Source organism: Phyllostomus discolor, chromosome 2 (genome assembly GCF_004126475.2).
Source record: "Phyllostomus discolor isolate MPI-MPIP mPhyDis1 chromosome 2, mPhyDis1.pri.v3, whole genome shotgun sequence".
NCBI lineage: Eukaryota > Metazoa > Chordata > Mammalia > Chiroptera > Phyllostomidae > Phyllostomus > Phyllostomus discolor.
Window position 1 is genome coordinate 166,192,537 of NC_040904.2, and position 14,915 is coordinate 166,207,451.

The 14,915-nt window shown below is 39.2% G+C and overlaps 1 long non-coding RNA gene across 2 annotated transcripts in view; it reads right to left on the reverse strand.

Moving 5' to 3' along the window:
- Positions 1–11,500: 11,500 nt before the first annotated feature.
- The window catches only part of LOC118499089, a 29,137-nt gene continuing 25,722 nt past the window's right edge, over positions 11,501–14,915 (reverse strand). The window contains exons 2-3 of one of the 2 annotated variants that reach the window (XR_004901599.1): positions 12,432–12,573; positions 11,501–12,092 (exon numbers count right to left, since the gene is read on the reverse strand). This is a non-coding gene — a long non-coding RNA (uncharacterized LOC118499089). The remainder of the gene's footprint in view (positions 12,093–12,431; positions 12,574–14,915) is intronic. The other variant, XR_004901598.1, reaches the window with a different exon arrangement.

Sequence of the window (14,915 nt, forward strand, 5' to 3'; positions counted from 1 at the left end):
TCTCTGTATCACCTGTGTCTCCAGTCTTGGGGGCAATGGTTTGCTCAGTGACCTCACTTCACTGAAGAATCTCAAAAGAGTTGTTGATTTTTCAGACTGTCCAACTTCTCACTTGTTGTTAGGATGGAGCAGTAACTCCTTGCACATATTTTTCACAAGATTTCTGTGCACTTTTTGGTTACAAAAATGGGCTCATATTAGACATGTTTTTTAACCTGCTTTGTGTTCCTGTGTCATATAGACTTATATCATCATTTTTATTTGTTTCATGATATTCATTGTATAGATCTATCATATTTTATTGAACTGTTCTACTGATAAAAATTTGGATATTTTCAACATTACAAACCATACTACAGCAAACATCCTTGTGCAAGTTTGTATGTTTATATAATTTACCTATGAGAATTCTATTAAAATAATATTTATTACTTTTCCAATGATAAAATTAATGCCTGTTTATCATGAAAATTTGGAAAATACAGACAAGTTCATGCCCAGAAATAACCACTGTCAGTACAGAGTGGGGCAAAAGTAAGTTTACAGTGGTAAGAATGCAAAACACAGAATTTATTCTTATATTATTACTTATTAATTATTGTGTTATTTTCCATGTGAGCAACTTTAAACCTACTTTTGCCTCACCCTTTATTTAGGTCATTCTAGCTGTAGGTATAAGAATACTATCTTATACATAATAGGCTATTGTCAAGCCCTGCTCTTCCTGATTTTTGTCCTGAGAGGCATTCTGCCTTGTTCAGGTGACTTATAAATACGGAGAACACATCAATTTTACCAGTGTAACTTTGTGAGTTCTGGAGGCTCTGTTATTTTCTCAATGAATCATCTATCTCAGGGATGTGAAACTCATTTTCACCAAAGGCCACATCAGCCTCACGGTTGCCTTCAAAGGGCCAAATGTAATTTTAGGACTGTATAAATGTAACTGCTCCTTAACTAGGGGCAAGGAGCTCTACATTCGGCCCTTTGAAGGTAACCTTGAGGCTGATGTGGCCCCCGGTGAAAATGAGTTTGACACCCCTGACCTATATTCTCACAAATGTGTTTAAGAAAAATTTGTAGTAAGATTAATTTTCTTGTCTTGTTTTCAGGCTTAAGAAGAGTCCCAAGTGACTGTAAAATTAAACACAAGCATGTTGAAAGTAAATTTCGATATGTTTTGGTAAAATGACTATCTTGCTTTCTTTCATGTTTATGTATTGTTTGTGTATCCTTTGCCTTTTACATTCTGCCTATAGTTCTTTGGGTTAAACATCCTCATTTCTAGAATACTGCCATGACCACTCAAGAAAAAATATCTTCTTCTTCTACTAGAAACACAAAACTTCCACAAACACTGGGATAGGCTATCATAAGGTCCCTGACATGATGGCAAAGTGTCACAGTCTTCCTCCCCTAAGATGCCTCAAAAATAAGAAATGAATCAGTATTAAAAGAAAGGAAAACCAGCAGAAACCCCAGAAGAGTCAGAGATGGTTATGACTGGTAAAGAAGGGAAATAGTAGCCCTGAACAGAAGAGGGCCAGGCTCCCTGTTGGGAACCTGCCTGGTTTCAGAAGCTGTAACCCCCGCCCCCTCCGCCCCATGATTAAGGCTGGGTGAGTGACCTTGGGACCATAAACCACTGAGGAGACAAAGCTTACCTCCCTGGCAGGAGCCCCGCTTCTGCTCCTTTTATTTCATCCATAACTGGCCCCCAGTACTTGGTTAGCCAATGACAGGTAAGAGTCTCCAAAGGGGGGAATGACCTAAGCCAGGCATGATCACATGGGAGGCCCCCAAAGAAGGACTTTGGGGGCTACGGCAAAAGGAGGTGATGGACCCTCGCCCTTGGCTTTGACAAAGCCTGAGTCCTCATTCTGTCTGCAAGAAGTCTCCTAATCTCTCTTGCTTCTACCCCTGCCTAACTTAAGTCTGAAACAATGACAGAGTGTGGTACAGCCCTGTGCTGGAAAGGTTCCCTGGGTGATCAGGCCTAAGAAAAAATATGTAAAATCCTGTGAAACCTGCTTTGTTTAGAATGCTCTCAATTAAATGATAAGGGTAGAAGCAAGAAGTGAGTTTGTTCCTCAAAGTTTTATAGTTCTTTAGCTATCTGACCCTGACTCAAAATAGGCCCTCAGAGTTCTTTGTTATCTATTGTTTGATCCTTACTGTCTGACAATGATTAATGAGCTTTACCTGTATTCCTGTGCAAACAAACCCAATAAAAGCCCATTGAGGAAAAGTCTCTTGGCCCTTCTCCTTTGAGAGGTCCACTACCTTTCCTCCCCAAGCAGATCAAGTCTTGGTAGACTTATTCTCATCTGTGGTGGCCGGGGCGGGGGGGGGGGGGCCTGTGGGCAGAGCCCCCCCATAGCTCCCAACATGGAGAGCAGACTTGGGGGAAATTTTGAGTTGGGCTCTTTTCTATCCACCACATTGCCCACAGTAGATCACTGCCTTCCCCATCAGCCCTATAATAATACTGAAAGTAGGTCTATAGGGGAACACTACTGGGATATAGGATAAAAAAAATACAGTAAGTGCTGGCTCAACCAACAAACATCTAAGGGTTTCCTCCTACCCCTCTCATCGGCTTTCTTTTCACCCAGAAAGCTAGATCATTTTTAGAAAAGAACAAAGCATAAGGTAAGGTGCACAGGAATTCACTAAGGGGCAAAGCGTTCTGGTGAGAGTGACACACATGAGGGTATTAAGAGTCAGACCTCCTCCCACTCACCAGGAGTGGCATAAGCTAATGAGCTAAGGCCTAGGTTTTCATTCCTCCTACCCTTGTCTCCATTCATTACTCACCAAGATAACTGATAACCTGAGGAAAAATATCTCACAGGGAAAAAATAACTAGACAATTACAAAGGCAGTAAATTGAATAACCTATTATAGAGCACAAGAATTAAGAGAATACAAGCCAAATAAATGCCACCAAACAGGATATTGATAATGAAGTGGAAACTTATAAAGAACCAAGTAAGATTACTGAATATTCAAAATACAGTTGAAATAAACTCATTTGATAATATAAAGAACAAAATGGACATAGCCCAAGATCAGGTCAAGAAACTTTTCCAGAAGATATTGAGAAGAAATAAGAGATGGAAAAATAAAACAAAGAATATGGAGGCTAGACATAGAAATAACACAATTATATATGAGAGGGGGCCCCAAAAACCTGGAATTATCCTCTGGAGGGTGGCCCCTTGTAAAACGCCTCCTATAGCAGGCTTTCCCTGCTAGGTGAGTATCAGTGTACCTGCTGGTGTTATTGTGAGAGGCTGCTGTTGTGAAATTTTTTTTACTATTCTTTCAACATGTTTCCCCATTTCATGATGGGTGATTTACAAGTGTACCTGCCCACACTGCACTGAGTGTCCAGCAGTTTTTGACCAAAAATGGCATGACGTCTGTGCCCCCACCCTCCCTATTCACCAAATCCTGCCACAAGCAAATTTTTGTTTGTTTCCCCATATTAAAAAAGTGTCCTCAAAGGGTAATGTTTTTCCATGTAGAAGAGGTGAAACAAAAAAATGGCAGAAGCACTAAAAGGCACCAAAATCAACAAGTTCAAAAACTGTTTTGAACAGTGGAAAAAAGTCTCCATAGGTATATTGCACCAAACAGAGAGTACTTTAAAGGTGACTGAAGTTTAAACATATAAGAATAAGTACACAATTTTTAATAATATTCTGGAGTTTTTTAGGGGTCCGCCCTCATAGTAGACATTCTAATAGGAGAGAGAAAAGTAAATAGAGGGAAATTATATATGAAAAAATTATATATGAAAATATATGAAAAAAAACAAGTGAGAACTTCCAAAGAAAAACTGATATTGAAGGAGTATATGGGATAATGTATAGGTTGATATATAAAAATGAATACATAGTAATATTTTAACAAAATTTAAGAACTCCAAAAGCAAAGAGAAAATTCTTTAAACTATCTAAGAAGAGCCACTCACCCATAAAGAAAATGAATCAGAATGATGTGAGACTTCTAATGAACAACATTAAAAACAGGGAAATAATAAAGATATTTTCAAAATATTGAAAACAGAAACTTTGATTCAAATTTTATATTCAGCTAAGTCACCATTTAAACGTGAGGGTACAATAAATATATTCTCAGATGTTCAAGCAGGTTATCCTAAAGATCCTCTTTGAAAATACTCTTAGAGGAAGTAACCTATCAAACAAAAATTTTAGGAAGTGCTATAAATAATAAGAAGGTAAGGATAAGAAAATAACTTTGGAAAATCTCTCACTTTCTAAAAAGAAATTTTACACATATATACACACCACAAGATACAACAAAGTAGGGGACAGAGTGTAACAACCAGAGGTAGATAAGAGTGTGTGTGTGTTAAAGTATTTGTCCTACTAAGGGGGAAGATACAGAAGACACAGATAGGTGCTGATAAGTTCCATAAATTGGGCAAAATAAATACAAGTCTTAACAAGTTATGCATAACCAATGGAAAAACAACATAAAATTGCAAGGCTTTCAAACTTTTTAGGAAAAAACCTGATTTATTCAAGGAAATAAGCAAAAAGAAAAAATGGAAAGAAAATTTTAAACTAAGATGGAATTAAAGTTCTAACATAAAAGTACTCCGTATAGTTAAATTCACCAAAGAAAAGAAAGACAGAATTCTCAGATTGTGTTACAAATAAGATCTAGCAATATAATGTCTTCAAGAGACACATTTAAAAGAAGGATAGGAAAGTTAAAACAAAGATAGAAAAGTAAAACTATGAACCATTAAGGCTAGGCCTTAATAAAAGCCAAGCAGACATCTAATATCAGAAAAATATAATTCAAGGTAGGTTAAATGCATCATAGGGGCAAAGGGAGACAGTAGATCAAGAAATATACAATATATAGATAATATAACACATCTATCTATTAATATAGATGCTCTCAAAAATATAAGCTCAAAACAGCTAAGCAATGAATAGGCCTTTGTTCTCCCTCTGATACTATTGCCTCACCTGCAGCCTTCTCAAATAATGTCTATCTTAACTCCCATGTCCCCCTTTATCACTTGGCCTGGAAATGAGGTGGGGGCTCTTCCTCACTCCTCAGTGCTATTTCCAGATCATTCTCCCCTACCCTCTTTATATGCTATAAAATATTATATGTAATATATAATAATACTCACTTTAAATCTCCTGCCCTCTCTGTTCCAAACTTTGCCTCCTCCTTGCTCATTGTAGACTCTACCTAGTCTTGTCACAATCCCTAAAAATATCAAGTTATATAGCTCTTTCTAACCCCTGATGTCCAAAATGTTTTGATCTGCTCTCCTTCAAGTCATTTCATCCTTTAGCCACTAGTCATACCCTTGACCTTGCCATTACAAAACAAAACCTGCAACCCTTTAATAATCTCAATTTCAAACAACTCATTCTTCAAATATCACTGTTTTACACTCATTCTAATAGTCTCCCAGTTCCAACAATCCTTTGATCTCCACGGGAACCTTTCACTTCATTGCTTCTATCACCTTTTTACTGTCTCTCACCTCTCCATGTCCTCACTTCCCTTGTAATCCAGTATAAATTTCCATGGTAAATAATTATCCATTCCTGACATATGTGCTCAACTCCCAATTCACTTGTTCCTCTCTTGCTCTGAAGTAGTCTTTGGCTGACTACAGCCCAGCTTATATCCACTGTTCTCTGCCTGTTCTCTACAGCTGTACCCTGGACATCTATTTTGTGGTCCGCAGACATCTTTTCCTATCTATATTCCTTTTATGGTCTCACTCAGTATTATGGCTTTAAATGCTATATATATACTGATAACCACATATTTGTATCTCAGCTTAACTTTACCTCTGAACTTTGTCCCTGAATTTTAGTCCTATATATCTAACTATCCATTTGATGTCTCCATGTGGCTACGCTCCTGACAGTCTATACCACCAAGCCACACTCCTTATGCTTTGTCCCTGGTAATAGTTGTGTCTTGAATTTGTAGCTTGAATTTACCTTATATAAAAGTTACCTGTTTGGTTTCTGGGTTATTTTTGTTCTGTTTTTTAGTTTCTGTTCATACTAGTCTTGAATATCTATCTACTTAAGTCTATTTTCAACTTGCCCATTATTTTTTTCACTTTTAAGAGTGTCTCTTATAGATACTATATGCTAGGCCTTAATGAAATCAAGAGAACTAAGTACCGATACAACAGAGATTAAAAAAGAACATTATGGTCAATTATAGACTATACAGTAAATAACTTAGATGAAGTAGATAATTTTTGAAAAAAAATAAAAGCCAAACTAGCAGAAGAAATTAAAAATACGAACAGACCAAATATGTATAAGTAAATTGAATGGTTAATTAAAGACCTTACCTCCAGAAGGCTTCCAGTCAAGGTGGCAGCATGGGCAGACATGACTCAATTCTTTGCACAACCACATCAAAATTACAACTAGAATATAGAAGAGGCATCACCCAGAACCATCAAAATTAAGTTGAATGAAGTCTGACAACTATGGAATTAAAGAAACTACATCCATCCAGACTGGTAGAAGGGGCACAGACGTGGAGCATCTTGTTCCACTCCACATGTGGTAGATAAATTCAGGATGGACATCTCGGGAGCAAGGGGTCCTAGCCCCACACCAGGATCCCCTAGTCCAGGGTTCCAGTGCCAAGAAGATACATCCCCACAACTTCCGGCTGTAAACACCAGTGGGGATTGAGTCAGTGGAAGAAATTTTCTGGAGCCCCCAAGCAGTTCCTCTTAAAGAACCAACACACAGACTCACCTACCCACACTCACTCCCTCTGAGCTCCCAGTAGTGGGGTTGCAGCTTGGAAGGTACCAGTTGAGTACTGGGAAAGACTGAGGTGTCTGGCATGAAAGCAGAGGCCATTGTCCCTTTTCTAAACCCTTCCGCCACAGAGCTGGCAAGCTGGTGCCAAATCTGAGACTCTATCAACCTAGCTAACACTGTTTGACCCATCTTGGAGATCCCCGGAGACTCCACTCCACCCAATTTATGGACCCACTGAAGATGCTTTTTCATATGAATGGCTGGCGTTGGCTCAAGCGCACAACTTTCTAAATCCACTCAAACAAGCAACAGCTGGCCTCAGTGAGCCCCAGGCCCAGCATTAACAGCAGCTAGCCCTAGATTCACAGCTTAGCTTTGCCTGGGAATCTCCAAGCCCAGCACAAGTAGCAGCCATTACAGACCGCTTATGGCTAGGACAGGGTGGCCCTGGGCAAAACACAGGTGGAGACTGACCTTGCCCTGCACCACTCTGGGAGACCCCCGAGTCAGTACAACCAAGTGGGCAGATACAGACCACATTGGAGCACTACTACCCTGCCCCTGCACAGCTGATCTCCACAGAAGGCAGAGGTTGGTGATCAGTGGGTCACAGCCAGTCCTTGAAGCTGACTGGGCTAGGTAAATCCCTCCCATTGACCTGTCAACAACAACCAAGGGTCAACTCCAAGAGGAGGATGCACTCAGGCCACATGACGGTACACCTCAAGTATCCAGCTTGGGTGATAGGGGAGGCTGTGCCACTGGAGCCTATAGGACGCCTACTGCATTAGGCCATGCTACCAAGACATGGAGACTAGCAGATCTACCTAATGCATAGAAACAAACACAGGGAGGCTGCCAAAACAAGGAGACAAAGAAACATGGCCCAAATGAAAAAAACAGATCAAAACTCCAGAAAAAGAGCTAAATGAAATGGAGGATAAGCAATCTATCAGATCAGGGTGTCAAACTCATTTTCACTGGGGGCCACATCAGTTTCACAGTTGCCTTCAAAGGGCCAAAATAATTTAGGACTGTATAAATGTAACTATTCCTTTGTAGTAGGCCCATCCTGTGTGGCGTGGGCCCAGCTCCCAATCGGAGATGCACAGGACCCACACCACGGATAATCAGGCCTGCAATATACCTAGGCCGCTATGAGTCTTGCTTTTGCTAAAACTCCCTCACCCTGAATTGAGGACATTTACTGCAAAGCAACTTCCTAAAAACCAGGCTAAACCTTCCAAGGATGAGTGTATATAGGGTTCAACTACTTTTGCCTTTTCTTTTGCAAATGTCCCTTTTCTGTGATGTGATTAGCAGCATTGGCTCCTTTGTTTTCTGTATAAAGAGAGCCTGTGCATAGTTAATGAGGACCTTCTTGTAATGTGCCCTAAGACAATAAAAGCTCATTGGAGCAAGGGCTGAGGCTTTTGCTCCCTTTGAGAGAAAAGCCATGCTGTCCCTTTTCCTCCACCAGACTTGGTAGTCTGTGTGAATGTCTCATTTCATCCATAATGATGTGGACCCCATGAGCCAGGGTCCACATCACTCCTTAACTGTTAAGGAGTTGAAATTACATTCGGCCCTTCAAAGGTAACCGCAAGGCTGATGTGGCCCTCAGTGAAAGTGAGTTTGACACCCCTGTTTAGATGCAGAGTTCAAAACACCGGTTATAAGAATGCTCAAGGAACTTAGTGAGGACCTCAACAGCATAAAACAGATCCAGTCAGAAACAAAGGATACACTAACTGAAATAAAGAACAATTTACAGAGAAACAACAATAGAGTGGATGAAGCTGAGAATCACATCAATGACTTGGAATATAAGGAAGAAAAAAAAAACAATGATCAGAAGAAGAAGAAAAAATAATCCAAAAAAAGTAGGATAGTATAAGCAACCTGTGGAACAACTTCAAGCATTCTGACTATCATACCATAAGGGTGACAGAATGATAAGAAAAAGAGGAAGAAATTGGAAATCTATTTGAAAAAATAAGGAAAGAAAACTTCCATAATTTGGTGAAGGAAGTAGACATACAAGTCCAGGAAGCACAGACTCCCAAGTAAGATGGATGCAAAGAGGCCCATTCCAAGACACATCATAGTTAAAACTCCAAAGGTTAAAGATAGAGGTCTTAAAAGCAGCCAAAGAAAAGGAGTTAGTTACCTACAGGAGAGTTTCCATAAGACTCTCAGCTGATTTCTCAAAGAAACTTTGCAGGCTAGAAGGGACTGGCAAGAAATATTCAAAGTTATGAAAAGCAGGGAGCTTTGCTGGGTAGAGCTATAGATTGCTAAATCATACCTATGATTTAGAATCAAAGGGTAGATAAAGAGCTACCCAGACAAGAAAATACTGAAGGAGTTCATCATCACCAAACCATTATTGTATGAAATGTTAACCCGGACATATTTAAGAAAAATAAGATCGACTTCCGGCAAGATGGAGGAATAGGTGGACGCACCGTACCTCCTTGCACAACCAAGAACAGAACAACAATAATTTACAACAATGATTTGCAGTCATAATATCAGAACTGTCAGAGGATTTATCTAAATGGAAGTCGGACAGCCAAGAAGTTGAAGTAGACCCGTACATCCAGACTGGTAGGGGACGAGGAGCCGAGCGGGCGCGGGGCTGGCGCGGGTCGCAGGTGCACGTAGGTCGGGGGAAATTTGGTGCAAATCCGCGCGACAGCAATCTGGGGTGCAGGAGCGCAGCGGTGCAGCGGTGATCCCTGAGTACGCAAGCAGCGGCTGGGGGAATCAGTTGGGGCAGCGATTGTGGACCAGGGCAGAGCTCACGGCCCAGAAGCCCAGGGAAGTGTCTGGCTCCAGGAGTACAGAACGGTCGCCATTTATTCCTCCTGTCCCCGCTCCCTCCCCTGCCCCCACATATAACGTCACAATCTAGCGACTGGGGCGCCCAGCCCCGGTGAACACCTAAGGCTCCGCCCCCCACCGTAACAAGAGCGACCAGACAGGAGAAAAAATAAATAAATAAATAAAATAATAGGAGAGATAGGAAAGACATAAGACATGTTTCCAGCAGAACAGATCAGTCCCCCAGGACTCCTCCTTTGAGTGACCAAGAAATAGCCAATCTATCAGATGCACAGTTCAAAACACTGGTGATCAGGAAGCTCATGGAACTGGTTGATTTTGGATGCAAATTACATGAAAAAATGCAGATTACCATAAAAGAGATGCAGGAAGATATACGGAGGAGAGCCAATAGTGAAAGGAAGGAATCTGAGTCTCAAAACAACACAGTGGACCAGGAGGAAGATAGAATCAACCAAGCAGGAGAGCATGATGAAATAAGAATTCAAAAAATTGAAGAAAAGCTTAAGACCATCAAGGACACCTTTAAATGTTCCAACATCCGAATTATAGGGGTACCAGAAGGGGAGGACCAACAAGTGGAAAAGTTATTTGAACAAATAATAAAGGAGAACTTCCCCAAACTGGCAAAGGGAACAGTCTTCCAAGAAATCCAAGGAGTGCAGAGAGCCCCAAAGAAGTTGGACCCAAAAAGAAACACACCAAGGCACATCATAATTACATTAGCCAAGGTAAAAACGAAGGAGAGAATCCTAGAAGCAGCAAAAGACAAGGGGATAGTAACCTACAAAGGAGTTCCCATCAGACTGTCAGCTGATTTCTCAAAAGAGACCTTACAGGCAAGAAGGGGCTGGAAAGAAATATTCCAAGTCATGAAAGACAAGGACCTACATCCCAGATTGCTCTATCCAGCAAAGCTCTCATTTAGAATGGAAGAGAAGATAAAGTGCTTTTCAGATAAAGTCAAATTAAAGGAGTTCATCGTCACCAAGCCCTTACTTTATGAAATGCTAAAGGGACTTATCTAAGAAAAGAAGATAAAGAAAAGACATGTATAGTAAAAGGACAGCAAACTCACAAATATCAACAACCACACCTAAAGCAAACCAAAGAAACTAAGCAAACAACTAGAATAGGAACAGAACCACAGAAATGGAGGGCACATGGGGGGTTAGCAGTAGGGGTGGGAGGAGAGAGAGGGGGAAAAGGTATAGAGAATAAGTAGCATAGAATGTAGGTTGGAAATAGATAGGGGGAGGGCAAGAATAGTACGGGAAATGTAGAAGCTAAGAACTCATAAGTATGACACATGGACATGGACTAAACGGGGGGACCGTGGGTGGGAGAGGGGGTACAGGGTGGAGGGGAGTGAAGGGGGCAAATGGGACAACTGTACTAGCATAATCCATAAAATTATATTTAAAAAAACGAAAAAATAAGATCAAACTATGAACAATAAAATGGCAATAAATACTATTTAACAAATGTGAACTCTACAAAGCAAACCAAGCAAACCAAAAAGAAGAGAGACAGAATCATGGATATGGAGAGCCTTTTGATGGTTGCCAGATGGGAGGGAGGTATAAGGGAATGAGTGAAGAGGTGGGGGGATTAAGAAGTACAAATAGGTAGTCACAGAATAGCCATTAGAATGTAAGGACGTAGAGTATAGGAAATGGGAGTAGCCTAAGAACTTATATGCATGATCCATGGACATAAACAATGGTGTGGGGATTGCCTGAGGGAGAGGGGGGTACTGGGTGGAGGAGCACAAAAAGGGAAAAACTGGTACAACTTCAATAGCATAATCAATAAAATATAATTAAAAATGAAAAAGCAGATTAAGGAAAGTGCTCTTCACTATAACAACAGAAGAGGGAGCACTTGAGCTGAAAAACCAGGAAGGGCCCTTAAAAACTGTCTCTATTCTCTCTAAAAGATTCATCTGTTAAAAGTTGACCCAGAAAAATCCAATATATTCAAACATGAATAACATCAACAAAAATTCAGTGCCATACAAAGTTATAATAAGGAAAAAAACACACAAAGAAATAATCACATTTTGACAGATGAAAACAGACCAGAAAAAAATGTTGTCCCAAAGCAGAAACCAAGACCAAACTTACAAGATCACAGTAGTAGATGCTGTGGTGTGCTCCCCAGATATCCACTTCAGGACTGAAGCAAGCATTGAGTGTTCCTCTGGGAATTTCCTCTGGCCAAAGAAATCTCCCTCTTCCAAGTTCAAACCTCTCCCCAAGGTTCACTTGCATCCAATGACTGGTCCATGTTCAGAATACAGAGATCCCTCCCTCAATTTGGACTACTCTAAAGGGCCATTCCAACATTAAAGCTCCTTAAGGGATGGGCTGAGGCCTTTGTTGTAAATGATCGTGGTCAGTGGTTTGCTAAATCTGGCTCCTACTGTCCTGTGAGAGCCAACTGTTAACATTTTAGGAATTTTCAAACAGGTTGTTATAACATAGTCATTGCTAAACAAATTATGTAAACTCAAAATTAAATAAATTACATTCCAAACCAAGGTAATAAATATTCAATATTCATTACTTCCTAATTATTTTACTACATTTACTGTTATCTATGCTCTTGAGGATATGTCTGTTTTTCTCTATGGTGCCACTATGCATTTCTCCCCAGGTCTATGTTCAGTGATGTCATGTTTGTAGCTTAAAAATGACAACGATGGAAGTATTTACATGCTGGAAAATACTACAAATCTGGGCTTCCATTCCCCCTGAGAATCAGTTGTTAAACATTTACCAGTGCACTACCAACTGCACTTCAGCATCTCCTTTCTGTCTGATTCTCCCTCCTTCATGTTGTCACAATTGCTGATCCCAAGGGTGCTCCCCAGTAAACTCTGTGCACACCAGTCTCTGCCTCAGAGTCTGTATCCCAGGGACTACAGCCAAAAACAAAACAAAACATGGCTAGGACCAATGTACCATATAGAACATAAAGGATGGAAATAAGACAAGAGAAATGAAAAAAAAAATACAATATTAAAAGGATCAAAGAAAGTAATATAGAAATCAGACAAATAACATACATATTTCCAGATGCCTTTAAGAAGAAAATCAAAATAATAGAATTAATACAACTATAATTCAGTTACATTTTTGGGGGGAATGGGGATAGTAGCTGTGGAGGGGAAAACCACCTAAATCTATACATATTGAAAGGGTACACCATATACCAAATTAAATAGCCCCAGACTGGTCATCATTTAGATTTATCCTAGAAAATTATGCTTTAATACAAAGAAAGAAATTACCTATGATTTCTGGCAGAAAGACCAAGTCATTTTCTAAGGAGAGCAAACCAGTCTGGCATCAGAGTTCTATGTAACATTCAAAGCCAGAAAATAGTAAAGCAACATTTGCAATATAATCAAGGGAAAAAATATGCACCAAAGAATTAAATGCAGACAAACTGCTCTATAAGTAGCAAGGCTATAGAAAGGTTTTCAGTATGATAATCACCTGGGATGATTATATTCATCAGTCCTTCCTGAGGATAAACTTCACCCAACTAAGAGAGGACTGAAAAATTTCAGCCAAGAGACTGGTAGTGCACACTAAATATATTTAGCTATACATCTAATAATAAAACAAAAGTAGGAATAAGAATAGAATAAAATTTTATATGCTCTGACAATGTAGTAATAAAACTAAGAAAAAAAATGAGAAGATAGAAAAAGTAGAATAGCTCACTAACTAACAGGTAAGACGTGCGAATCCAAGGATGTGATTTAAAGCCAACAAACTAATTATACAAACCAAAACATTTAGAAGGACAAGAATGAATAATTAAGGAAACAATACCATTAACTAAAATTGCTGGGTGGTGGGCACAGAAGAGACAGCCAGTTGTTTCAAGTTCTTATATTATTGCTCCAAGCAGGAAACTAATAGTCAATGTGTGAAGAAAAGGAAGACCAAGTTATTATATGAGTATTGCTATAAAGGGAAATTGTTAGAATAAAAATATAAATTTCCCTAAATACCAAGAGAAATACATACACAGACACCCATACCACAAAGAGCAAAAGAAACTGAACATACAATTTACTGGAATACCATGCATTGTTTTGTATATATAAAGATGACATAACTGAAGTCAAATATAGAGGTTGTATGTTTGTGTATGTATATTTATACACATACATATGTGTATGTATATAAATACATACATGCATGTATATATGTATATAAATATGTGATTTAAGCATACACTATGCTTAAGAGTGTGTGTGTGTGTACTTATCAAAAGGAAGGGATTTTCCGGTTGACTCATAAAATAAAACTCCACTCTGTGCTGTATATAAGAGTCTCAAATTAAAAAATGAACCAAGATGTACTGCATAAATGCAAATTTTAAAAGGCAAGCATTATAACCTTAATATCAGATAAGGTAAAAATCAAGCAAAATTATTAAATGAGACAAAGAAGGACACTTTAAAGTGCCCAAAGCTACAATTCATTATGAAGATATAATAATAGTCATATCTATGCAACAAATAATACAGCAACATCTTCAATAAAGTAGTAGCTACACAAGATGGTGGAAATAGAAAAAATACTAATAATTACTTTAACGAATATCTCTCAGTCCTAGACAGTTCAAAGAAATAACAACAAGAAAAGCATTTAGGAGAACTAAACAATGTTGGACTATAAGATGGATAGTCTGGTAAAATAATAAAAAGCACATCAACCTTACTAAATGTTACATGATGATGTACCAGTTATTGCTGCATAATAAACTACTTGCAAAATTTAGAGGCTTAAAACAACACATATTATCAAAATTTCTGTGAGTCAGGAGTTCAGCAGCAGCTTAGCTGGCTGGTTTCTGGCTCAAAATCTCTCATAAGGCTGCAGTCAAGATGTTGGCTTGGGCTGCAGTCACCTGAAGGCTTCACTAGGTCTGGGGAAGCTGCTTCCAAATTGGCTCACTCATGTAGTTGTTGGCTAGACACCAGATGGAGTTCTCCATAAAGCTTCTTGAGAATCTTTTGATATGGTAGCTGGCTTCTACCAGAACAAATGACCCGAGAGAGACAGAAAAGATGAATGCCTTTTTATAACCTATTCTCAGAAATGCCACACTGTCATTTCTGCCACATTCTATTCATTCGATCTAAGTCCCTAAGTGTCATCCTTGTTCAAGGGAGGGTCTCCACCTTTTGAAAGGAGGAATACCAAAGAAATTGTGAGTTGTTTTAAAACTATCACAGATGGT